The sequence below is a fragment of the Tamandua tetradactyla genome, chromosome 7, assembly GCF_023851605.1.
Source record: "Tamandua tetradactyla isolate mTamTet1 chromosome 7, mTamTet1.pri, whole genome shotgun sequence".
Classification (NCBI taxonomy): domain Eukaryota; kingdom Metazoa; phylum Chordata; class Mammalia; order Pilosa; family Myrmecophagidae; genus Tamandua; species Tamandua tetradactyla.
Window position 1 is genome coordinate 9,387,524 of NC_135333.1, and position 26,189 is coordinate 9,413,712.

Here is a 26,189-nt window from a genome sequence, read left to right on the forward strand (position 1 = left end):
GTACTGATACATGAAATATTTACAGTCGGCATTTTCAACTTTATGCAATTTTATACTCTAATTTCTGTTATATACTTGAATTCAATAGTAATATGTAATTTTGAAAATTTTTAAAAAAAGCTTTTTATTGTGAGATATAGCATTTATGCAGAAAAATGATAGACTTCAAAGTGCATTTTAACAGGTAGTTATAGAACAAACTTCAAACTGTGGTATGGATTATAGTCCTAAAATTTCAGATATTTCCTTCTAGCTGCTCTAATACACACAGAGACTAAAAAGTAATATCAAAATAATGGTTAGTAGTCCTATTTATTTGTAAATCTTATCTTCTCTGTTACAATTCCTCCCTCTCATTTGATCCTTCTGCCAGTATTTAGGGCTATAACCACTAACCTCTTCATATTGAGAAGGGGTGTCAACATTTTGGGGTAGCAACTGGTTGATGGTCTTGGAAAGACTGATACTGCTGGGTTTCAGGGATTATCTGGCATAGGAACAATCTGGAGATTTCAGGTCTCTGGAAAAAAAAAAAACTGAGTAGAAACTATTAGAGCATCTCAGACAGAGCCCTGGCTATTCTTTAGGGTTTTCAGGAAAACTGTTGTCTGGAACTTGGAAAACCATAGCAACATGCAATATCCAGCTGAAGCTTGCATAAGAGAAACTTCAAAAAGAACCTCTTGACTCTACTTGAAATCTCTTAGCCACTGAGACCTTATTTTGTTGCATTTCTTTTCCCCCTTTTGGTTAGGAAGGCATTGCCAATAATATGATGCCGGGGCCAGGCTCATGCCTAGGAGTCACGTCCCACATTGCCAGGGAGACTTCCACCCCTGGAAGTCATGTTCCATTTAGGAAGGAGGGTAATGAGTTTATTTGCAGAGTTGGATTTAGAGAGAGGCCACATCTGAGCAACAAAGGAGGTTCTGTTAGTTAGATTCAGTTGTCAACTTGGCCAGGTTAACATACCTAGTTCTGTTGCTGCAGACATAAGCCAACGGTACGTGAACCTCATCTGTTGCCAATTACGTCTTCTAAATAGGGACCCACATGCCAGATCAGTTATTAACATGAAGGAAAGAATTTTCTAGTCCAGGTGAACAACATCCATGAAAATGTACAGATGAGAGAGAACTACGCAATTTAGAAACTGTAAAGATATTCATTGTGATTGGATCATAGAGTTTGAGGAGGTTAGATGTCAATGATAAGAATAAAGACATAAACAGGAGCCAAATTATCCATGTTCTTAATAAACATGTCCAATAGATTGGGATTACTCTTAAGAGAAATGATGGAGTCACTGAATGGAATTTTAAGAAAGCTGGGCATGAACCAATTTTCAGTTTAGAAAGATCATTCTGATTGCGTGTAGAGAATGAATGACAGGACTGAAAGTAGCAAGAAACACTGAAGGAAGTGGAGAGGGAAACACTATCAATCCAGATGAAATATGATAGAGATGAGTAGTAATGTACTGACCTAAGAGATATTTAGAAAGTAATTATGTAAAGCATATAAAAGGTGAAGTTGGCAAGACTGACACCTTAGTATGTGCTTTGGATAGCAGAGAAAATCCCATCACTGGGATACAGAATACAAGCAGTGAACTAGTTTGCGGGTATATGGATATTGAGTAATAAGTTCATCATAGATTTGAATTTCTTCTGTGGAATCCAAATGAGATGTCAGTACTATGGCCTCAGATTAGTGATGGAGAAATGGATTTAGAAGTCATTCATATATAAATAGTAATTGAAGTCATTGGAATGTACAAATCACTCAGAGAAACTACATGGAATAGAAAGAGAAAATGTCACAAATCATACCCTTGAGATAATTAGTGGTTGCCAAGAGGAGTATAATTCAGAAAGATTTGGATACTTGGAAGATCTAGAAATATATGGTTTTGTGAAAACTCCCATGAAGATGTGTTTCAGGAAGAGGAGAATGGTTATCAATATCAAAGGCTGCTGAAGAGTCAGGTGATATGAAGGTTGAGAAATATCCACTGGATTTCACAACAGTGAGGTCTTTAATGATCTATACAAGAGCAGTGTCAGTGGAGACTGAAAATTTTAATGAGATGAGGAGGAGAGAGTGTACTCTATATGGAATTTCTGAGGAAGGAATAATAGATTTTATCATTGTTCTGGTTTGTTAGCTGCCCAAATGCACTATTTCAGAAACAGAACGGCTTCTAAAAGGCAGAATTAATTATTAAGTTGCAAGTTTCCATGTTCTAAGGCCGTGAAAATGTTCTGATTAAACCAAGTTTATAAAAATGTCAAAATTAACAAGAGGTTACCTTCCCTCAAAAAAGGCCGATGAAGTTCAGGGTCTCTCTCCCTCCAGTGGAAAGGCACATGGTGAACATGGGGATGCCTGCTAGCTGTCTCTCCCAGCTTCTTGTTTCATGAATCTCCTCCAGGGGTGTTTTCCTTCTTCATCTCCAAAGGTCTCTGGCTGTATGGGCTCTGCTGGCTCTTGTGATCTCAGGTTTTTTCCTTCTTCTTCTAAAAGATTCCAGTACAGTTATCAAGGTCTCCCTCTAATAATTTGATCTCCCTCTAGTCAAAGGTTAATACCCACAAATGAGTGAGTCATATCTTGTACAGATAATCTAATCAAGTTTCCAACCCACAGAACTGAATAGCAGTTAAAAGAAACAGCTGTCTCTGCAAGATGGATTAGGATTAAAACATGGTTTTCTAGGGTATATGATCCTTTCAAACCAGCACAATTGTGTTCATCCCTTTTGTATTCTTTATTATCTTAAGGCTAGATATTCTGAGTCATTGAAAAATGATTATTCATAATTTTTACTCATCCATAGCTGTAACATGCTAATTTATTATAATGTTAATAAATATTTATGAAATAATTTTGGCCAGATCATGCTCTAAGGACTTTACGTATATTATCTCTTTTATTCTTCGTAAGTATTCTCTGTGGTAGACATACTGATAGAAGCCCATACAATGGGTCAGGAGAATGAAGCATAGAGAGGTTAACTAGCTGGTCCAAGGTCACAGTGCTGCTAGGTAGCAGACCTGGGATCAGATCCAGATATTTTGGCTCTACAGCATGTGTGCTTCATCACTATAAGTCACAATGACACTTTGTGCTCACTTTGAAGTAAGGGAGCCCCAAAACGTCAGCCAACAAAGGAATTTTCAAACTTTATTGTGTGTTTGACCCTCCAGGGACCTATATTCCTGCCTCATCTACCTCCTGTGAGATTTTTCTCTTTCTTAGCTTGTTTTTATCGGATTTTTAATAATATACAACTACGCGTTCTCTCCCTTTGAAGCTAGCATCAATTGACCACCACAATCTCATTGTACAGTTAGCTGAATCTGCCAACATTCTGTGTCTTTTTGATAAAAATATTTAGGTAGGGGCATGAGTAAAGTATAATACACCCAGATAGAATGAAAACCAATTTAGGGTAGCAATGCAAAAATGATACTGTTACTGAGTTTTGCTCTGGAGTATATCAAAGGGAGGTCAGGTCTACCCAGCTCATATGGCTCTGACACTTAAAAATCTCTCTACCTCAGAGCATGAGGGCAACAAAAATACATTGGTTGAAAAGGAGTGAGACTACTCTCTGGGTGACAACTATATACATTTTGCAGTATTTTAACCTTAACGTGTGTGTATATGTTGTGTTCTGCATATATATATATATATATATATATATATATATATATATATATATATGTATATATAGAGAGAAAGCTGGGATTACCGATAGATTAGAAAGAGATATAAATATAGATGTTAAATATAGATATGGATACAGATATATCTATAAAGTATACTGTGGAATTCTGGTAGTAATTTAAATCCTCCTTTCTTCTTATTATTTTCATTTTATACTTATTTGAAGTACAAATTGAAATATCTGATTTTTATTAATTGATTTCTTTGGGAAAACTAGCTAAATAATGTTTTGTGAATGTTCATCAGCCTTCCTAGACAAGAGAAAGGGCTGCTAAGCATGGCTTTCTTTATGTTTAACTTCAGCATCTCCTTTGTCTGCATTTTCTTGGCCAGCCACACTGCCATAACCAACATCTTACAAGTCCTGGTAATAGAAGATTCTTAACTTTTTTTCTTTTTTTTTTTTTTACATGGGCAGGTACCGGGAAATGAACCTGGGTCCTCTGGCATGGCAGGCAAGCGTCCTTGCCTGCTGAGCCACCGTGGCCCACCCTTTAACTTCTTTTTTGCAAGAAATCACCTTATATTTGGTATCTCTCCGAAGATGTCTCTTCTCAAGATAATTCACTCATCTTTTATGGCTCAGAAATTCAGGTTATATTTCAAAATCTTATGCTCATAACTTCATGCTCTATTCTGGTACAATTTTTCTAAAACCTGGAGATGACCTGAGTCTATAACCTTTGATCCATGGGTATATTTGACTAAAATGAAAAAAAAATAGTATATTTAGAAGCCTTCTAGCCACTCAGGACACTTTCTACTAGATACAATTTCAAGGACTAATGCGTATGCACCTGTAATTTTTTTTCTTCAAAAAAGGATGAAATGATATTTTTTTAAAAAGAAAGTTCAAACATAAATTTTGTACTGACCTAATTGCTATTGACAGGCATTCTTTAAGATTTTAAAGACAGTCTTATAATCTTGGTTATTTAGGTACTGGATCACTTTTTTATTCTTTTATATATCCATCAGTAGAACAAAAATAAGATAATCCTGATAATAAGTTTTTGGTCAATAGATTCAATTTTTATATTCCTTAAATAGTAAACCAAATATCTCTTATTTATTAAATGAAAGAAGTAGATTAAATGAACTCTAAGCCTCCTCTTAGCTCTACCAATATATTTTTATAATTTGCTGAACTGAGGTGCAAAACAGTGTGCTGGGCTCTCCCTCTTTGTCCGCCGGCCCGGCACGGCGTTCACGCCCCGCCAGCCAGACCACCCTCCTCTCCCTCTTTGTCCGCCGGCCCGGTGCGGTGCTCACGCCCCACCAGCCAGCCTGCCCTACTCTCCCTCTTCCCCCTTCTGCTCCGGCGGCACTCCATCCGCCATCTTATCCTTCCCTTTCTCCTCCTGCTCCGGCGGCTCTCCAACCACCAACAATATATGGGAAAATATTATCCAAACAGTAATAACTCTAAATGTTAATGGACTGAATTCCCCAATCAAAAGACATAGACTGGCAGAATGGATTAAAAAACAGAATCCTTCTATATGCTATCTACAGGAAACACATCTTAGACCCAAAGATAAATATAGGTTGAAAGTGAAAGGTTGGGAAAAGATATTTCATGGAAATAGCAACCAGAAAAGAGCAGGAGTGGCTATACTAATATCCAAAAAATTAGACTTCAAATGTAAAACAGTTAAAAGAGACAAAGAAGGACACTATATACTAATAAAAGGAACAATTAAACAAGAAGACATAACAATCATAAATATTTATGCACCGAACCAGAATGCCCCAAAATATGTGAGGAATACACTGTAAACACTGAAAAGGGAAATAGACACATATACCATAATAGTTGGAGACTTCAATTCACCACTCTCATCAATGGACAGAACATCTAGACAGAGGATCAATAAAGAAATAGAGAATCTGAATATTACTATAAATGAGCTAGACTTAACAGACACTTATAGGACATTACATCCCACAACAGCAGGATACACCTTTTTTTCAAGTGCTCATGGATCATACTCAAAGATAGACCATATGCTGCATCACAAAGCAAGTCTTAACAAATTTAAAAAGATTGAAATCATACACAACACTTTCTCAGATCATAAAGGAATGAAGTTGGAAATCAATAATAGGTGGAGTGCCAGAAAATTCACAAATACATGGAGGCTCAACAACACATTCTTAAACAACAAGTGGGTCAAAGAAGAAATTGCAAGAGGAATTAGTAAATACCTAGAGGCAAATGAAAATGAAAACACAACATATCAAAACTTATGGGATGCAGCAAAGGCAGTGCTAAGAGGGAAATTTATTGCCCTAAATGCCTTTATCAGAAAAGAAGAAAAGGCAAAAATGCAGGAATTAACTGTCCACTTGGAAGAAGTGGAGAAAGAACAGCAAACTAATCCCAAAGCAAGCAAAAGGAAAGAAATAACAAAGATTAGAGCAGAAATAAATGAAATTGAAAACATGAAAACAATAGAGAAAATCAATAAGACCAGAAGTTGGTTCTATGAGAAAATCAATAAGATTGATGGGCCCTTATCAAGATTGACAAAAAGAAGAAGAGAGAGGATGCAAATAAATAAGATCAGAAATGGAAGAGGAGACATAACTACTGACCCCACAGAAATAAAGGAGGTAATAACAGGATACTATGAACAACTTTACGCCAATAAATACAACAATTTAGATGAAATGGACGGGTTCCTGGAAAGACATGAGCAACCAACTTTGACTCAAGAAGAAATAGATGACCTCAACAAACCAATCACAAGTAAAGAAATTGAATTAGTCTTTCAAAAGCTTCCTAAAAAGAAAAGTCCAGGACCAGACGGCTTCACATCTGAATTCTATCAAACATTCCAGAAAGAATTAGTACCAACTCTCCTCAAACTCTTCAAAAAAATTGAAGTGGAGGGAAAACTACCTAATTCATTTTACGAAGCCAACATCACCCTCATACCAAAACCAGGCAAAGATATTACAAAAAAAGAAAACTACAGACCAATCTCTCTAATGAATATAGATGCAAAAATCCTCAATAAAATTCTAGCAAATCGTATCCACAACACATTAAAAGAATTATACATCATGACCAAGTAGGATTCATCCCAGGTATGCAAGGATGGTTCAACATAAGAAAATCAATTAATGTAATATACCATATCAACAAATCAAAGCAGAAAAATCACATGATCATCTCAATTGATGCAGAGAAGGCATTTGACAAGATTCAACATCCTTTCCTGTTGAAAACACTTCAAAAGATAGGAATACAAGGGAACTTCCTTAAAATGATAGAGGGATATATGAAAAACCCACAGCTAATATCATCCTCAATGGGGAAAAATTGAAAACTTTCCCCTAAGATCAGGAAAAAGACAAGGATGTCCACTATCACCACTATTATTCAACATTATGTTGGAGGTTCTAGCCAGAGCAATTAGACAAGAAAAAGAAATACAAGGCATCAAAATTGGAAAGGAAGAAGTAAAACTATCACTGTTTGCAGACGATATGATACTACACGTCAAAAACCTGGAAAAATCCACAACAAAACTACTAGAGCTAATAAATGAGTACAGCAAAATAGCAGGTTACAAGATCAACATTCAAAAATCTGTAGCATTTCTATACACTAGTAATGAACAAGCTGAGGGGGAAATCAAGAAACGAATCCCATTTACAATTGCAACTAAAAGAATAAAATACCTAGGAATAAATTTAACTAAAGAGACAAAAAACCTATATAAAGAAAACTACAAAAAACTGCTAAAAGAAATCACAGAAGACCTAAATAGATGGAAGGGCATACCATGTTCATGGATTGGAAGACTAAATATAGTTAAGATGTCAATCCTACCTAAATTGATCTACAGGTTCAATGCAATACCAATCAAAATCCCAACAACTTATTTTTCAGAAATAGAAAAACCAATAAACAAATTTATCTGGAAGGGCAGGGTGCCCTGAATTGCAAAAAACATCTTGAGGAAAAAAGACGAAGCTGGAGGTCTCGCGCTGCCAGATTTTAAGGCATATTATGAAGCCACAGTGGTCAAAACAGCATGGTATTGGCAAAAAGATAGATATATCGACCAATGGAATTGAATAGAGTGCTCAGATATAGACCCTCTCATCTACGGACATTTGATCTTTGATAAGGCAGTCAAGCCAACTCACCTGGGACAGAACAGTCTCTTCAATAAATGGTGCCTAGAGAACTGGATATCCATATGCAAAAGAATGAAAGAGGACCCATATCTCACACCCTATACAAAAGTTAATTCAAAATGGATCAAAGATCTAAACATTAGGTCTAAGACCATAAAACAGTTAGAGGAAAATGTAGGGAGATATCTTACGAAACTTACAATTGGAGGCGGTTTTATGGACCTTAAACCTAAAGCAAGAGCACTGAAGAAGGAAATAAATAAATGGGAGCGCCTCAAAATTAAACACTTTTGTGCATCAAAGAACTTCATCAAGAAAGTAGAAAGACAGCCTACACAATGGGAGATAATATTTGGAAATGACATATTAGATAAAGGTCTAGTATCCAGAATTTATAAAGAGATTGTTCAACTCAACAACAAAAAGACAGCCAACCCAATTACAAAATGGGAAAAAGACTTGAACAGACACCTATCAGAAGAGGAAATACAAATGGCCAAAAGGCACATGAAGAGATGCTCAATGTCCCTGGCCATTAGAGAAATGCAAATCAAAACCACAATGAGATATCATCTCACACCTACCAGAATGGCCATTATCAACAAAACAGAAAATGACAAGTGCTGGAGAGGATGCGGAGAAAGAGGCACACTTATCCACTGTTGGTGGGAATGTCAAATGGTGCAACCACTGTGGAAGGCAGTTTGGTGGTTCCTCAAAAAGCTGAATATAGAACCTCAAAAAGCTGAATATAGAATTGCCATACGACCCAGCAATACCATTGATGGGTATCTACTCCAAGAACTTAAAGGCAAAGACACAAACGGACATTTGCACACCAATGTTTATAGCAGCATTATTTACAATTGCAAAGAGATGGAAACAGCCAAAATGTCCATCAACAGAAGAATGGCTAAACAAACTGTGGTATATACATACGATGGAATATTATGCAGCTTTAAGACAGGATAAACTTATGAAGCATGTAATAACATGGATGGACCTAGAGAACATTATGCTGAGTGAGTCTAGCCAAAAACTAAAAGACAAATACTGTATGGTCCCACTGATGTGAACCGACATTCGAGAATAAACTTGGAATATGTCATTGGTAACAGAGTCCAGCAGGAGGTAGAAACAGGGTAAGATAATGGGTAATTGGAGCTGAAGCGATACAGACTGTGCAACAGGACTAGATACAAAAACTCAAAAAATGGACAGCACAATAATACCTAATTGTAAAGTAATCATGTTAAAACACTGAATGAAGCTGCATCTGAGCTATAAAAACAAACAAACAACAACAACAACAAAAAAAACAGTGTGCTGGAAGTTTGGGAGAGTCTAAAGGGAAATGCCTTCTAAGGTTTATAATCTAAATACACACCTACCTTCTCTAAAAGTAGAGGGTGATAAGTATATGCCATCAGAGAGGGAAAGATATATGTTATGGGATTTCAGAGAAGGAATAGATTATTTCTAGTTGGAAAAAGTAAAATACACAATTATCAGAAAGAAATATGAAATTTTTGCTCAGCTGTGTATATATTGACCGTGGAGGTTTGGCTAAATTATAAATTGCATTAAAAACCATTACTTGTTGAATTTTTCAACAAAGAAAAACTATTCATACTTTTTCTCTTCTCTGCAGGTTTACTTTGCTGATCCATGAATTGACTCTTCATTAAGTTTTACAGACTCACCAGCAGGATGTTACATATACAAGGCAATTAACTCGTCCCTGAGGTCAGGTAATTTCTTTTAATTTGACTTCTGATTTCTGGCTTCTAGAGTAGAACATGTATATAGAAAGTACTTTGTAAATGTGTGACCTGGAAATATCGCTGCTATTTAGAATGTCAACATTTTAGCACTTGTGAGAATTTCAGAATACCTTATGATAAAGAAGAAATGGATTGTAATTTTAAGATACCTTTTCTCATTCATCCTTTCTACTACCTGTTCAATCAGAAGACATTGACTCACTTTAATCTCTTTCAAAATTGTTAATATTATATTAACATTTTTCTTCTGTTCTCTCTTTTCTTTATTTTGAAACGAGTATGATGTGAATATTTAAACATCTGAATCTATGCACTATGCTTTTTAAAATGTTTTTTACTCATTCCATCTCTTTGTTTCTTCAATGCTATATTCTGGGAAAATATTTTGGTTTGATAAATTTTATCTCTCTACTTCTAGCCATGCCTATTATTCTATTTAACTGAGTTTTTCATTCATTTATTCATTTATTTCAACCATCATATTATAATTTCCAAAATATCATGATAACCTGCATTTGTTTCCTGGATGTGGTATTTACATATACTTCCTGATTGTGTTTTCCCTGTTTCTGTAGGTGATATATTTATGTGTGCTGAGTTTATTGCCTCTTGTTCGTGGTACTAGTTTTCCTGAAATGCTTGGTGTTCTTTGTTCTCATATTATTATTTAGGATTTAGGATTCCCCTTTCTTCTATTTAAGGATATTATTTCTGTTTATCATCATTTGTCTACAGTGATTGTAGGAGAAAAATTTTGGAAGACTTGAAGGACAGGATATGCAGTATCACCTTTTTTTTCTTACTTTTTGTTGATCCATCCACATGTTATCTGCCTTCTTGGAATTGGATCAGATTATTTTGAGTGGGAAGAGTGAGAGGTAGGCTGATATATTTGGCAGTGAGAATATTAAGAGTTCACCCTGGGCGGGCCACGGTGGCTCAACAGACAGAGTTCTCACCTGCCGTGTCAGAGACCCATGTTCGATTCCTGGTGCCTGCCCATGCAAAAAAAGAAGTTCACCCTCATGCTTCACTTTTTCTCTGATTTATTAGATTATGAAATTATTTTCTAGTATTTCTTATTACCCCCTCTCAGAATGTTTAGCACTGAATGCACAGTTGTGCTTATGAATTTAGGTATATGAAAAGAAGCCAAAATATAAATATTGCCATTAAAATGCATGAAGGGCCATACTGTGATCTAACAAATGTTAGTATCAATTTGTTATTATTACAGCATGTGTGTTATTTTGAAAGCTTTTTAAGTTTGACCATGTCTTAATATTATCCTTCTCAGTTGATTCATTCACAAAATAAATACTAATTTTAGTTAAGTATAATACCTTGAAAATTCCTGATTAAAATATCTACACCTGAACAGGTGGCTTAACTACAATATTTTGCCTTATTTGCTAAATATCTTGTCAGCTTTCATTAGCTTTCAGTATAGCATAAATGATGGCAAAGATGAATCAAATGGATAAGTAAGTGACTAAATATTATTAAATGTTATTGCTAAGGGAATTGACAAATTGGAATGTGGTTGTGTTAGGGTATGTACTGGCTACTGCATTAGGAGGAAAACAGTCATTGGGATTCTGTAGTAGTAATAGTAAATGATTTTACTCTTGACAAATCTGTTGCTTAATTAACAACAACAACAAAACCTTTGTTTGCACTGAATTTTTTTTTACCTAAAATAGATCCAAATATTCCACTACCTTCAAAAACAGCAGCTTCTGCAATAGGATTTCTGCAGGATTATTTGAGTGTGCTCCTAACTTTACAATTTAGCAATAAGTCCACATTATGTAATTACTCAAAGATGAATGGCTCCCCGTGAAAGGAGTGCTTTCCGCTTTCAAGAAGTCAGGCCTGTGAGATGATGAAAGATAAAGTGTGGATGGCTCCTGAATAACTAACTAATCAGAGCTAACCTAGCCCATGATATTGCATACATAATTATTGCATACATGTGTATATATATATATATGTATATGTATGTTTGGTTGAGAGGCTTATACTTTGCAATCATTCTAAGTCTGGGTTGAGAGATGCATATTTATTTGATCCTGAATCCTTACTATTAGCATGCACACCACTCAATTCCCAGGTAGTTTGAAGAATACCCTGGAAGATTTTACTTTCCTTTTAGTTTGCTCCTTAAATTTAGGATACCATTCTTTTGGTACTCTGCTTTTATTATTAAAAATATTCATGTGACTTTTAACCAGTCACAATGATAGGAGTTTTAGACTTCAAATGTTATAGGGCTCATTATATTTTCAGATTAAAAATTAGTCTGATTTAAAATGCCAAATGAGAAAAATCTATGAAATTGTGCCTTGGTATTTGCAGAGAGAATATAAATCAGAAGGCCTTCAATAAACTTCTAGTTATGTGTGAACACTGGGACAAGATCTTTCCCATCTCTTGAAACCTTTATGCATCTACATTGATTACAACTTCAGGTGTCATTTTTTTTTTCCAGTTTTGAATATGCTGGGCAACCTCATTTTTTTTCATGAATTAAAAAATAACTTTATAGTTGGTTGGGTTCACAGGTCATATCTAATATCTAGAGAGAGTTATATGCTAGTTACAGATAATTCATTAGGATTATATTTTTAAAATTGGAACAAGAGGCATCAAATCTAGGAGAGGACACTAAGATGTATCATTTTTTAGAGTGTATAATTTAAAATCTGAAAATTTAAGGAATGTAAACTAAATCACCCAACAAAATACTAAAATAGTTATTCAAAATGGCTCCCCTAATATAGGTGATATATTATGGAAAATATATAATATATTGCTAGAAAACTTGAGTTGTATTAGAAAATATTAACTGTAAAATAAGCTGGAAGTATACAAAAATATTCTTTTCATAGAACAACAAAAATACTAAATAAGGATAATATAATAAGAAATCTGCAAAACTAATAAAAATATGACTAAACCCAATTGGAGAATGTAAAGGAAGATTTGAATAAGGGGTGATACATACAATATGGTTATAAAGTATCAACGCTTCCCTAGTTGTTCAACAGGTTTAGTGAAATTATTAACAGAAATCACAATGTAGCATATTTTAAAATGTCAGGAAATTACCACAGAATATACCTGAAAGTAAAAAGACAGCTGAGAACAGTTAAGACATTTTTTTTTTAACCAAAGGCAATATTGTGAGATGGACGCTTCCCTGCAAGTATCACCATATATTAGACCAATCTGTGTCTCGGCAGGAAATAGATGGCACGCTCGAATGGAGTAACTGGGGGAAAGAGTCACCTGAAAGTAGCTCTGACATTTGTTAGAGGGTCACAGCTCAGCCATGGAGCCATTAAAAAGGAGAGATCCAGTGGAGTAAACATCCTAACTCTTCCCTCGTCCTCACCTGTTTGATCATTGTTTCCCACTGGCTGAACTCAGCTAGACCCAACAGGCAAGGGGTCCCTATGATGCAATCTGGTCACTCATTCTCTTTCAGTCTCTTGGTCCATTTAGTAGGGAGCAGAAACTGGACCCACATACTAACTTATTCCTTCTCTGAAATCCCATAACAATATTTCTTTCCCTCTCTTATGATATGTAATTATCACCCACTACTTTCAGTCAAGGTAGGTGTGTATATTTAGATTATAAACCTTAGAAGGTATTTATTTTCCTTTAGACCTTCCACACTTCCAGCACACTGTCTTGCACATAAGTTCAGCAAATTATAAAAATTTATTTGTAGACCTAGGGGGAGGCTTAGAGTTCATTTAATCCAACTTTGTCATTTAATAAATAAGAAATATTTAGTTGAATATTTAAGGGATATAAAAATTGAATTCATTGACCTAAAAATTATCATCAGGATAATCAGTTATTGTTTAGCTGATGACCACATAATAACTAAAGAGAAGTAAGTGTTCCTTTCAATTGTATTTCTTCATTTTCACAAGAGTTAGTGTGAACCTACATTAAATAATAACTTAATTAACAAATGACTATTTGAAAAAGCATTTATATGAGTTACGTAATATAAAATAATTGTTAAAAATTAAGAAAATGCACTAACTCTTAAACTTTGTTTAATTCATTATTCTTATATACTATAGACTGTGTATTGGACAAGTCCATTGGTTTAGATTAATTATTTTAAATTAATGTGAATGGTTTTTCATTTGTTTGATTAGAGGATGGATGTTGAGAGTTGGAAAGTAAACTTTTTTGAGGACAAGTATAGTTTGGATTGTGTTACCAGCAGGGAAATAAGCATCTGATAAACATAAATATTCATCTTTGATATTATTAATAGGTCACTTTGTAACATTGCATAGATAATGTCTTCGGTTCCTTGAATCACTGAATTTCATAAATTTCTGAGCCAGAAGGCTAGTGCAATTTTTGTAGGTGTAGAGGTGAATTGTCATTGTCATTGTCAAATGTAGATGGCCACCTGAAGCCAAAAATAGGAGATTTCTACAAATCTAAAATTTCACTAATACCTTACATATCTATGTCTGTCTGTCTATCTATCTATCTAATCTATCTACATAACAGAAATAAAGTATATTTTTACATTATAGAGCTGCTTCCAAAATAAAAGTACTACTTTATCATTTAAGGACGTGCATAATAAAAGTTAAGAACCCGTGAGCAAACTCTACCGTTTAGCATTCTCATGATTTGCAATCTCTTCTACTGTGATTTTTTTCATTAAATTATTAAAGCAATTATCCCCGTGTTGTGGATGAGAAAAACTGAAGTGCAGAGAGGCTTATTGTTTTCTACACACACTAATATGGAGAAGTAATCCTGTGGTTCCATGGAAAACTAGCTCATGTATAAAAGACCATTGGGTTGGTTTTATTAATGGAGCAATGAGAGTCTATTTCAGAGGCACTTATCCCCTACACCTTTGATATTTGCTAATTTCCATGAAAAATTTTCAGAGATGTAAGTAATGCTGTGATTCCAAACATAAACATTAAATCAATCCTGTGTGCACCACAAGTCCTTTGTACCTGTGACAGAAGATTTCTCCCCAATTGCAGGCTCTGATAGTCTTCTGATGATCATCCCAAATTGCTCTCTCTCATTAGAATTTCACCTATGTGATTTTCCCTGCATAGTTTCTCACCACAATTGTTTCCTAGCATTGGAATTGTCAGGAGTTATTGCAGATATCAGGAGGAGCACAGGCAAGGATTAATGTGTGATTTCTTCACTATCGTTTCCTTATCAAACGCAGCAGGATTATTACAAGTGAGATTTGCAGATGCGTCAAATCCATTCATGTAAGCAAGAATACATAGGTTAATCAAACAGATAATAAGCAATTCTGGCCATGAATAAATGAACAGATGTTCTCATAAAAGTATTTAAGTAATATTTCTACTTAAATGAGATGTAGTTTTTATTATTGTTGTGATTTTAATAAGTTGTAGGATCATAGTTTTAAAACCACATTCACAGTAAAACGTATCATACTATTCTTGAATTAATAGTTCATCAAATATCTCTTTTTAATGAAGCACAAATCAAAATTTTGATAGAAGCATCAGTATTAGAACAATTTCTAACAGGAAAACAAATATTCTTCAGTTATATCTAGAGACTCCTTAATTAATCTGTGCCTGAAAAAGTCTGTTTGAAAATAAGGAATTCTCAAAATTTTAATGTTAAACATGTTTGGTTATCAAAGGAATTAGTCTTGAGAATTTATAGACAGCTAAACTTTATGGGAGAAGAATTTAACAATCACTAAATCTTCAGTGATTTTTTTTTCTGTGCCCTTCCTCATGAACTCTGGTCAAATAATAATAGGAAAAAATTCTAGTACAGTAGTGATGCATTTCCTGGATATGAAAAATATTATACATGTAATGATTAAATAAATATTTATTAATAATATAATTTCTACTAACTTGTAAACCCCTCTATTCTGAAGGAATGGAGTTACAAAATAGCTGTTTGATACCTGCAGCATTAATTTGTGTATATTCTATCAGTCGTGTAAGAGATTCAAAGAAACAATAGTACTCAATTACAGACAAGTGAGAATGAATACTATCCTGGTCCCTCAGTTGCTAGCTTTCTTAACTTTGGACCTTGCAGAAATGTGCCCTGCCAACTATTTGTTGTTTTGATAATAAAGCTTGTAAAGTATTTATTAGCTCAAGATCTTGTCTAGATGAGGCAAACATACATTACACCACATTAATATTTGAAATTTTGTATAATGGCTCCTTCTTTCTCAAAATGATCATCAACTTTCACAGTTTACTACATATGTACAGGCACATGCTACACCCACGCTTTGGTAAAGCTTAAAGGGCTAAAGAATTATATCCACAAAAGTAGACCTCAAACAATCACAGGTGAGGAATTGGGGGATAAATACCACAGCTTCTTTGTGCCTCAGGTGGAATAGCTCTGAGGCACACTTTATTCTGTCTGAGAGTTTCACAGCAGGATTTAGCTCTGGCTGTCCACAGTGGCTTGACTGGCTCCCTTCCTTTCATTGTCTGATTTCCAAACTCCTCTACCAGTGTTTCCTGGGGTCATTACCCATAGCCTCCTTCTGTGGAAACACAAGCTAAGACAATGGTATTGGAAGTGGTCTTGGGAAGGTGACCTTCAGGATAAGACTCAGCAACTAGGTCACTCACCAGCTGATGCAAACAGGCTCCCTCTTTGCTGGTGTTAAGTAGGGTGGTGACAGCTCTAACCTGCTATATAGTCACGATTCCAAAGTCTCTCACCTGTGGCGAGTTAGAATAACATATAAGCGGAAGGTGGTGCTGTAACTTTAAGATATATGAGAGCTGTGGTAACTGTAAAGAGTTATAGGGTTTGTTGACTCTTACAGCCGTCAAAGCCCTAAAGGAAGAAAATGACAAGCTCAGGCAGCCAACTACCATTTCAGGGCCCAGTGTGAAAGCCAGAAAGCTTCCCTGGCAGTGCTTAAAGACATGATGAGTTTCCAGGAGTTGAAGGACAGACTTTGCTGAATATCAGGCTACGGCTCTAATTATTAGCAGAATGACAAAGCAATCTGAAGTCAGAGCTACAGCCAATCTCCTACAGGACTATCAGAGCCCTAATGGAGAAGAAGTAACACCCTGACACCTGGTATGGCGAAATCAGGGAGATGGACTTGACAGCATTTGATGCCCAGATTCTACCTAATTTCTGGATGAATTGTGGTCTTTACTTTCTCTTGCTAACAGTCAGCAGCTGCACTTGCCTGTGGACCGTGTAAGAGTTTCATATTAACACAGAAGCTTTCCATTGAGGTGATCCCTGACACAGTAGGAAAGAAAAGTTTCCCAAGTAACTGTAGGTTCTAAATGATATGTGCCAGCGGAAACTGTGATTCCTTGGAATGGATGTTGAATGTGCTAATCCAGGGGTAGAGGTGGAGTAGAAGCCCTGATAAGAAGATTTATTGAAATGGGGTACATTCTTTTGACATATATTTTAACTTCCCAGCATGGAAACCAGTAAATATCCATAATACACTGCCAGGATGGTTCCTTAAAGTTTGGGAAGAAGATAGTATACAATAGGGTTATTGTCTACCTTATGGGGAGATGGTAGGTATAATAAGATCCTCTTTTAAAAGAACTTGGATTATAGGCAGGAGTCCCATAGTAGCTTGTGTCAGGTGAAATTGTGGGATTTATCACTTTGATTGGCAGGGGCAATTCCACTGCTGTCTGATTTGGTAGGCCCACCAAGGGAGACAAGGATCAGGTTTATTCCAGGAGACAGGCTAAAGCATCAATACCTATTAATAGAAAAGGGTGCTACCACCAGGGGTAGCTATTTAGTAATTGTTCCATTGGTCATAACTCTCAGGGTAGGGCAGAGGATTGGACGTTTGATCTGTAGGAGGAGTTGGTGAGGCCTTGCAAGGGAGAGGCATGTGGTTGCCTGTAGGGCAGCTCTTTGGGCCTGATAAGCCAAGATCTGTAACTTTGTTGTTGAGTTCCCTTCACATCCTACCAATAGCTCCACCCAGTCCATAGCTTAGAGGAAAGGATGATCCCTGCTGATAAGGTTGAGCAAGGCTACTTGGTAGTTCATGGGGAGGGGGCTTCCTGTAAGAAAAATTTCCATGACTGGTTATCAAAGGGGTCTTCTCAAGGCTGGGGATGAACTCTGGGTCTCTTTCTTTTGTATGTTCACTGAGCCCATTGCACTATCACAGTCCTTCTGTGTGACAGCTGGGCCTCATCAGTTGTTTGCCAGTGGGAATCTGACATGATAGTAATATCTGCTATGGACAGATGTGTCTTTTTCTTTCTTTAATGCCATAAATATCCAAGTCAATAGGGAAGGGGTTCAATGACCAATTTCTCATTTCCTGGGATGAGAGTGGCAACTTGCAACCCAAATGAAATATTCCCAATAACATATGTGCTGTTCTCTTTTGTCCTCTTGAACAAAACCTTTTAATGTGGTTCGAATCTCTAATCACGTAAAATTTCAAGTTTTAATTCCTAATTCAAACTCCTTTTTGAGGCCTCCTTGACTTTACTCTTGGTAATGGGAAGATCTGTGGTTCCTATATATACAATGTAGGGTGTGCTAATCGACCTCATCAGGTTGGGGTCTGTTTCCTCTAGTGTGCTGTTGGTGGTATCTTTAGGGTCATGACAACATACCCTGCTCACTGTACCATTTGTTTCAATTTAGTTGAGTTGGATTTTAAATATGGGTCTGGGTGGAGGTCAGCTGCAGCACAATGGAAGACTGAGACCATAATGCATGGGAAAAGATAGCTTTTTACTTCAGGTCCATGGAGAGAAGGGTGCCACAAGGAGTTCATGGGAAGCGTGATCAGCTGAGGTGGCTCAACCAAGGAGTCCATGGGAAGCGTGATCAGCTGAGGTGGCTCAACCAAGGAGTCCATGGGAAGTGTGATCAGCTGAGGTGGCTCAACCAAGGAGTCCATGGGAAGTGTGATCAGCTGAGGTGGCTCAACCAAGGGGTCCATGGGAAGCGTGATCAGCTGAGGCGGCTCAACCAAGGAGTCCATGGGAAGTGTGATCAGCTGAGGTGGCTCAACCAAGGGGTGGGCGCACACAAGCACAGCCAGAAGGACTTGTGACTTTCTTGGATCCATGGGGTTCATGGGTAGAGGTTAGCAGATTTCCTGCAGGAGTCAAGGATTGATTCATTTAAATTGCTACTCTATAACATTTGGAGCCTGCTATGGGTTCTGTTTGCGATGTGTGAGTAGTGTAGGTGTTGTGGGTGGTGGCCACAAGTGTGGCCACGAAGGTGCCCTTATGGAGGGCCTTCCCTCCCTGGAATTATTTACAAAATAAACCACCTATAATCAGTTTCTCTCTCAGAGTCTTCTTGGAGAACCTAAACCAAGGCCCACTCTTAGTTACAAACTATTTGCCATAATTTGAAGAAATATCCATTCTAAAATTTATGTATATAACTCAGTTTCACATGGGAGTAACTTAACTATGTCCTGAGTTTTCCCATCTAGAGCCACTATACTCCCCTTCCTCAGTGACATCAAAATTAAAAAGGGTTCTGTTCTACTTTGCTAGCGGCTGGAATGCAATATACCAGAAACAGAATGACTTTTAAAAAAGGAAATTTAATAAGTTGCTAGTTTACAGTTCTAAGGCTGAGAAAATGTCCCAATTAAAACAAGTCTATAGAAATGTCCAATCAAATGCATCCAGGGAAAGACACCTTGGTTCAAGAAGGCCGATGAAGTTCAGGGTTTCTCTCTAGTAAAAAGGCACATGCCAAACACAGTCACAGTTTCTCTCTCATCTGGAAGGGCACATGTTGAACACAGCATCATCTGCTAGCTTCTTCTCCTGGTTTCCTGTTTCATGAAGCTCCCCAGGAGGCATTTTCCTTCATCTCCAAAGGTCACTGGCTAGTGGACTCTCTGCTTCATGGTCTCTCTGAATATCCTTCATTCTCCAAAATGTTCCCTCTTTTATAGGGTTCAGGAACTTATCAAGACCCACCAAAATGGTGGAGACATATCATCACCTAATCCAGCTTAACAACCACTCTTGATTAAATCACATCTCCAGGGAGATGATCTGATTACAGTTTCAAACATACAGTATTGAATAGGGATTAGAAGAAATGACTACCTTTACAAAATGGGATTAGGATTAAAACATAGCTTTCCTAGGGTCCATACATCCTTTCAAACCAGCACAGGTTGAAAATAAAAACAGCAATGCAAGTATTGTCAACACGAATTTAGTAGACCAAACCAGCTGCGTAAGAAATTCAGATAATATATTTTTATATGTACTTTTTCAGTTTTTGCCCTTTGAAAGAATGGCTTTTAGGATCAAAGATATTCTACAGTTTGCTAAGTGCTCTTACACACTCTTACTATTTATAGTTCCATTCTCATTCAATTACAAGATAATGTAATTAAGTTTTGTGCATGTGGGTAAGAATGTATTTCTAAATGTATATATTCTTATCTGAAAGCCAAAGAATAAAATGATTGTTATATTAGATATTGAAAGTGTTCATAAGGGTTAAATTTTCTAGTCCAGTGTTCCAAATTGCATTTTTGCCTCTTGAAAACTTCTTTTAGAGAGAAATTGAGTTAATTCATATATCAGTGGCTCTTTACTTGAATACTTTTTAATGTACATTTGCTCTACATAAAATAAGAAATTTCTTTTATATAGTAGTAATTAACAACTGGAAACGTTTTTGAAAACACTACTTTTCATGGATTTATGCAAAATTGGGATTGCAATTAGTGTTAGGACTGTAAAAATAAGAGCCACAGTCCATTAAAACTTATGAAACCATATCAGCTTGCCTGAAGCTGAGTTGCCAGGGAGTCAGAAATGAAGTGCTGATAAATTTCATACATAGCATTTGAGGAGCAGTTATGAGCTATTCATTTCACATCATATTTTACTAAGCAAATGGGATTGGTAATAGTGCAGTATAAAAATCATTCATCTTTTTAGCATATGTTGGGTTTTGCTAATCAAATCTGAACACTTCTTTGAAAAAGCAAAACATTTGAAATAATGTCTACCAAGGAGTTCTTATATACCCAGATTAAAAACATTTTCTGCTAACCACCAGATATCTTGCCATTTGAATGAAAACATCATGATAGTGTTAGAATTTTCTGTTTGAACTTGTAAAAGCTTTCATTTTGTTATTTTTCATGTGGAGTAGTCTTTCTCTCTTTGGAACTGAATGTTTTTCCTTCCTATCTCCTTGAGTTTTCATAGATTTTACTTGCAAAGGAAGGTTAAAATGGGGTTTTGCTCATCAAGTAAACCAAGTAAGTTTATGCCCATACCAAGATGTATACTACATTTTGTTCCTAATAATCCTCTCCTAACATCAATCTCTTCCTATAAAATACAGCCTCCATGATTTATAATTTCAGCTACTCTCGTGTCAGTATCATCAACTTCCTTGTCTCATTGTTCCAATGACATGTTCATTCACAGACAAAAGAAGGCTGAGCTGAAAATTCAGACAACCTCAGATTGTATTAGCATTTCCACTATGATCACTTTATAAGCTAGTCCCTTATCTCATGAGATTCTATTCATTTCTGTTTACCCTTTCACATTTCTGATATCAGCTTTATTGTTATTATTTTAATTTCCCATGAAATCCTCTTCAATTTATTACCTCTTTAATGTGGTGCCCCATCCTTTTTTCAGTCTATTTACCTACAATACATATGAGCCTCTTTCACATAAATGGTTTAATTGTTACACTCTGCTTTCAAACTAATTTATCTGTCTTCCGATTGTGACTTTCATTTTGGTGAGTATTCTCTGCATAGCTGTCCATCAGCTCAAACAACTACTAAAAAAAAAGGTTAATTTTAATCCACACATTGAATGGATGTATTAAAAAGTTTGTGCTTAAACAAAAGTATGTTGGTCTCCTATTAAAAATGATAGATAAAATTGACTAAAATTCAGTTCCACAGTGAGAACAAGTGCATTTCAAATTTTCTTTTCTTTTCCTTAAGTATGGATTTTTTTTTTAGTTGGTGCACTTGGCACAATACAAAATAAAGCCTTCTTGCACTGAACTCACCCTATAAAGCATACAAACTTCTGTCCAATCAATAGGCCTCAAGCTATCTTTCTTCTTTTTGTTTATAAAAACTGCTTACCAATCCTGAAGTTTGAAATCACTTTAGCTTTTGCAAGTAATGGACTTCCATGCTGGGGCAGTTTTGGCATTAGTCTTTTGATAAACCTGAAGTTTTAATTGTTTCTTGCTGGATTAAATGTATCATATTCTATCCATAAATCAAACATACCTGCTATATTTTACCACAGACAATTTACTGTGCATTGATCATAAAGAGGAACTAGAAAAAGTTTACCTCCAACAGGCAAATTTCTGTGGTTCACTTCTTAGAGAGTGATTAAGGGAAAACCACAATGCAGGCCTAAAGAAGATGAAGTATTTTTGCTGTGTGATGATAAAATCTTGCTCTGAAGATACAATCCTCCTATATGAACTTTTTCATTAGGAGAATTATACGCAAAATGTAGTCCCTGGATGAGCATCTTGAAACTTTTTAGAAATACAAATTCACTGGTCCCATTCCAGGCCTCCTTAATCACAACTCTAAGCTGAGAGCCAGCAATCAGTGGTTTAACAAGAATTTAGGATGATTTTCATTCACGCTAAACTTCCCGCATTACCACCTCCTAAACTGTAAGCATTACTACCTCCCTAGAATAATGGTTTTGGTCCTTCTTTAAAAAATCTTTTTCATGGGATAAGAGAAATGTGCCAGCATGTAAGGAGTGAAGGAATCTGATTGAAATGAATAAATATGGTACCTCCCGAATAGTCTATTAAACATTTTACCTACTAGAATGTTGGACTCACTGGATGAAAGAAATAGAGCAAGTGATTCTTAGTGCTTCACCCACTGCCTCCCCGAAATTCACATTGTGTGTCTAGATGAGGAAAAAGAAATTAAAAAGCAGATGTTTTCGCTTTAACTGCTACAGAAATTTATGTTCATTCAATGGATATTTTGTTATCCTAAACGTATTTCGGAAGCAAATGTTTAAATCACATTGTTTATAAATTTAAATTTGTAACTTTTTTTCATCTTTCCACTGGAGTAATATGTGGAAAGATAAGATCACTTGTCAAAACAATTTTGTTTTTATGAAATAAAAAGTTTTACTTTACACAGTACATACTTGAAGTATAAAAACTATGAGTGAATTAAAATGTATTATATATGCATATGTCGTAAATGCAGGCTACAGTTTCATGTCAGAGTTGATATTTCTTACTATCTGTTTTGTTCTACACTGAAACTAATGTTAAACCAGGTTGTGATTATTATTGAATTTAAATAACCAAAAATTGTTAAAATAATACCAAAGAAACAATAAGCTAAGAAAATAGTATTTTGTAATTGTATAGGTAAGAAAAAATTAAGAGCATTACTGCCTCTTAGAAACAAATGGAAAGCTGGAGCTTGTAAAACACTAGAATTATTTAATTCATTTTTAAAAAAAGAAACTATACACATTAATCTTTTGGGGTAACATTTGCTAACAATAGCATATTAATTAAAAAAATTACAATGAATATCCTTTGGAAAGTACAAAGGATATCAAACCTAATTTCATGTTAATTCACCATGATTAAAATTCTTAACTTTTATCTTACCAATAACACTGTTAATTAAATAATTGATGCACATACACACATACACTTATTTCGCATTCCTTAGTATGATTATAGTTGAGTGTAAAGAAAACAGAAGACAAAGCCATATTTTTACATCAAATACAAAATTTACATAAATTGTATATACAGATTTCATAAAATATAATCCATTATTGGTAGCAAGTGTACTTTACAACCAACAAAAGTTGGAAGATAAGTCTATAGGTTGCTTTGTGTTTTGTTTACTTACTTTATTTTTATTTATTGTTTTCTTCTACAATCTAGTAACATTAGATAGGGTTTTATATTCTATTCTATTATTTGCAGGTAATAAATATAAGTTTTTGTTTTATGGTATCAGAGCTGTCAGAGAAATCTAGATTTCAGTGATTCAAATATTGTGTCTTTTGGTCACTAATTATGAACCATGTCTGGCACATAATAGCAGATTAAAAATATAAGTATGATGAATAATTAATAAATGAACCAACATATTGGATATAACACATACATATATTAGAGCATTTGTGTGAGTTTGACTCATTATGTACCACAGGAAAACCATTTTCTTATAATCCAGTATTGTGGGGGCAGGCCTATTGTTGGGTGGGAGCTTTTGATTAGGTTGTTTCCATGCAGATGTGACCCACCCAATTCAAGGAGGGTCTTAATCTGTTTACCGGAGTCCTTTGGAAATCAGAATACAGACACTTGGAGACAGAAAATGCCCCAGGAGATAAGCTAAGAGACGAAATTAGAGTTTGCCCTGGAGAAACTAAGAGAGGCCCCATAGACGCTTTGAGAAAGAAATGCCCCAGAGATGTTGTGCTAGTTGAAAGGATGTATGTACCCTAGAAAAGCCATGTTTTAATCTAAATCCCATTTCATGACAGCAGCAGAATGATCCCTATCCAATACTGTATGTTCGAAACTGTAATCAGATCATCTCCCTGGAGATGTGATTTAATCAAGAGTGATTGTTAAACTGGATTAGGTGATGACATGTCTCCACCCATTTGGGTGGGTCTTGATAAGTTTCTGGAGCCCTATAAAAGAGGAAATATCTTGGAGAATGAAAGAGATTCAGAGACAACAGAGCAGAACGACATAGCCACGAGAAGCAGAGTCTGCCATGAAGAAGGAAAATGCCTCCCAGGGAGCTTCATGAAACAGGAAGCCTGGAGAAGAAGCTAGCAGATGACACTGTGTTCACCCTGTGCCCTTCCACTTGAGAGAGGAACCCTGAACTTCACTGGCCTTCTTGAACCAAGCTATCTTTCCCTAGATGCCTTAAATTGGACATTTCTATACACTTGTTTTAATTGGGACATTTTCTCAGCCTCAGAACTGTAAACTAGAAACTTATTTTAAATTTCCCTTTTTAAAACCATTTCTGTTTCTGTATATTGCATGCCGGCAGCTAGCAAAATAGAACAGATGTGAAGAGGAGACCTGTAGGTCACAGAGAGAAAGCCACTGGAATCAGAAGCTGAAAGCAATGAACCAGGAGTGAGGACTAGCAGATGCCAGCCACATGTCTTTCCAGCTGACAGAGGTGTTCCAGATACCTGCAGCCTTTCTTCAAGTCCAGTTATCATCTTGTTGAAGCCTTAATTCAGACATTTTATTGTCCTTACAACTGTAAATTTGAAACCTAATAAATCCACCAATCCATTTCTGGTTTATTGCATTCTGGCAGCTATAATTAAACTGAAACAGCATTATTTCAGTTTTTTCCCCACAAATGCCTACTTTATTTATGTGTTAACAAAGAGAGGGTAACAAGTTTTTTTTTCTCTTGAATTATACCATCATTTTGAATGTATTCATTGTTTCAAAAATATTTATTGAGTGAATACTATGACCCATCTTTCTGTTAGTAATTCAATCCATTTATAAAACAATTCCTAGATAGTGTGACAAATTGATCCTTAAGTTATTTCAATGACCAAAGCTGGAAATTTTCAAAATTTTTGTTTATATGCTTCAAAATGTGTATGTCTATTTTGTACAATGTTTAAAAGTAATGATATCTACTTTCCATGTGGAAAATTCATTCAGTTGAGTTCCCTTCCATTTTGAACTCTACTGGACTTGTCTTTCTTGAACGTATTGGGGCACTTTTTACTGGTTATCAATCACCAGTAATGTCATAGCTATATTTGACATTCAGTTCTTTCTTTCTTTTACCATGTAAGCAGATGCATTTACATTATAATTTTGTATTAAACATATTCTTCATATAACCTAAATAAAATTAAATAAGCATGAAACATATAGTACAAAGTTCCTTGAAATATTCAAATTTTATCAAATATACGCATGTGCAATTCTACCTTGATACTGCCACCTTAAGGTTCAATTAATTGTTAGCTAATGGGAAATGTCTTATGAAGCACCCTAAAGTAAATTTGTTTATATCTGCATGAATATTTTTATATAAATATGAATGTGTAAGAATATACAACTACATATCTTTTAAGGGGTCCTATTGAACTTATTTCTCTCAGATTTGGTATTTTCATTTAACAGTAGAAAAACATGAATATATTTCAGTAGCAGTGCATATACATTTATCTTATTATCCATAAGGATTTCAGAGTGTATTCATGGAAAATATCACTGACTGCTGTAACCCCAAATGTTAACGCCTTAAAGAAATAGAAACTTATTTCTTGCTCACAAAAAGTCTAATTACTTGTTTAGGTGGCTCTCCAGGGTGGGTCTTCTACAAGTTAAGTATTGATTCAGGGACCCAGTCTTTTTCTGTGGCTCTGCCATACCTTTAGACTCAGAGCTCTCTGCTGGATTGCTCCATCTAGTTGACAG